General features: G+C 46.5%; 1 non-coding gene across 1 annotated transcript; it reads left to right on the top strand.

Annotated features, from left to right (window-relative positions):
* Positions 1-604: 604 nt before the first annotated feature.
* Trnat-ugu lies at positions 605-679 on the top strand. The gene has a single exon. It is a non-coding gene; the product is annotated as a tRNA-Thr (tRNA).
* Positions 680-2,507: the final 1,828 nt, after the last annotated feature.

Here is a 2,507-nt window from a genome sequence, read left to right as displayed (position 1 = left end):
TTCAGAAGTGCTACAAATTCGTCGGGCAATAGACCGCGCCGCTCGGACTGTCAACACAACTGGCACTGCTAAGAGTATCCTACGACTTCCACATCGCTGGCAACGGGTTATCCACAATGCTGGTGACTACCTTGAAGGTCAGTAAAACTTTGAAACACGTATCTATTTTGTACGAGCTGTAAATAAATAGTTGCCACTATTGAAGTTCCAACCCTCGTATAAGAAATTCTGGTGTACACTCTACAACCACTTCCTTCAAATTAATTTGCAATCCCAAATTTGTCTTTCGTGTCTCTTCTGAAACTACTAATAAAAAAAATCTATTAGGAATTATTTCGGTTCATTTGCAGTGTAAGTAGGGTTCAAACTAAAAATAAAAAGGCTGGAAAAGTTTCTTCTTGTAGACTCCAATCCATATATGTACTAAGATGGTATCTGTTCTTTCGGACATGTCCGAAAGAACAGATACCATCTTAGTACATATATAGTTAAGGCTCACCGGCCACTTGACCATCTTCTTCTTCTGTGCGAATGCACAAACAGTGCCCGAACTCTTACGGGAGGCGTGCCAGAGATATATCCCTGCAGTCGCGCTATCCTCCGTGTCCTCGGTGGCTCAGATGGATAGAGCGTCTGTCATGTAAGCAGGAGATCCCGGGTTCGAGTCCCGGTCGGGACACACATATTCATCTGACCCCGTTGACGTATGTCAACGCCTGTAAGCAGCTAAGGGTGTTTATTTCATTGTGACTCCAATCCATGACCCTCGGATTACCGTTCTGCTCTCTTTTCGCCAAGCCAATCGTACCTGTAAACCACCCTAACATAAACGGCTCATGCCTCGCCAGACAGCGACAAAAATGCTAGATTTTTTCTATACGCTTGATAATCTGGAGCTTCCACTTAACGTCACATTCATTTTTGGTCAATACTGGTCTGATCTGTCGTAACGCCAAAACTGTATTGGTTGCTGCTTGACTGTACCATAGATACAGACAAAATCGGTGAGACGAGTAGGAGTCCTTGTCAAACATAATCACCATACAAATCCCGCCGTCTGCGCTCGGGCACTGGCAAAATACAGACCAGCGCCCGGGAGGCGCTCACCAAACACCACGAATTGAGCCAGGTGGCGCTCGCGATCGTGCACGTGGCACCCTCAACTACAGTGCGTGGCAGTATTTAGGGATCATTACGGACTGTGCCAAACTACACTACATGCTTTCAGAAGGTAAATATTAATTAAAGGTTAATGCCATGTGTAGTTACAAGGATTGACTCTGACACTGTAAGGTGAATTCATGTGTAATTAACAAAGATTGACTTGGAAACTGCCGTGAAGACCACGCCACGCTTGAATATACCGCTGGTTGCAGTAGGTGACGCTGACAAGATAGCATGAACAGCGTTGAGGTGGTCACCAGAAGCTACGACGTGTGCCAGGAGGCGTTCACGAGCTGTACGGTGGTGCCCTCAACCATGGCGTGTGGTTTGCATAAGGGGCCATCATCACCAGTGCCAAACCACACTCCATTGTGAACTGGGGAACATTGAAAAACCCATCATTGCAGCAGCTTGTTGTGCCAAACCAGCATCGTGACAATGCCTGACTAATGGAGACCTGTCGTGCTTTGGATCTGGATTTTACCACATATAACGACATGGCTGTCGATTTCTGAACTTTTTGATTAAAATGTCTTGTTCATTTTACGCCGTGTCCACACCACCGGTGCTGCACCGCACAATATCAAGGAAAGGGGTTCGGAGCAGCGCTGCCGGCGTGAACGTCAAAACTGCACCGCACTGGGCGACAACTAACAAGTCCCACGCAGTGTCGGGACATCGAAGGAAATAATTCGTTCGTGCGCTGTCTTGTTTTGACGGCGTTTCTCATCTTCCATGGTCACATCCGCGAGCGCGAGCACATTGGATCACCGCTGCGCACCTACACTGTGCTCCATTCTGACCAGTTCTGCGGTGCTCTGCTCCGTTATACGCTGCTCTGGACCGCACGTTTGTGGCGGCACGTCCAGTATGGAGGCGGCTTTATAGTATACTCAAAATTGGGTTTGGTGCTCAAAAAGGGGTTTACCTGGAAAGTTTTGAAAATTGGTGTTTTTATATATTTCGACGTACTATTTTCGAATTTTGACTTTGCCACCTAGTATTTTTGTCGCTCGTGCTGCAAGTTTTTTACAATATCTGCGACTTATTTTACGATGAAAGTAATTTTGTAATATACACATAAAAAAAAGTTTTGCATTACCCCGGTTCCCAGAACTCCTGAAGATAGACAGATATTGCATAACAGACACAGTCGCTTTGAAAGTTCAGAGATGTCACTAAACCCGCCCAAAGATGTAAACAACCATACATGAGCAGCGCCTACTAGACGGAGGGGGTCCGACAGCCGATCAGTTTCAGTCATTCCACCAGGAAGGCGGAACACGGTTCGTGTTGTCTGTAGTTCAACCATCCCTAGACGGTCAATACCGCGGTTCCATCGC

The sequence above is a fragment of the Schistocerca piceifrons genome, chromosome 1 (genome assembly GCF_021461385.2).
Source record: "Schistocerca piceifrons isolate TAMUIC-IGC-003096 chromosome 1, iqSchPice1.1, whole genome shotgun sequence".
In the NCBI taxonomy this organism is placed as follows: Eukaryota; Metazoa; Arthropoda; class Insecta; order Orthoptera; family Acrididae; genus Schistocerca; species Schistocerca piceifrons.
This window is presented reverse-complemented; position numbering and strand designations above follow the sequence as displayed.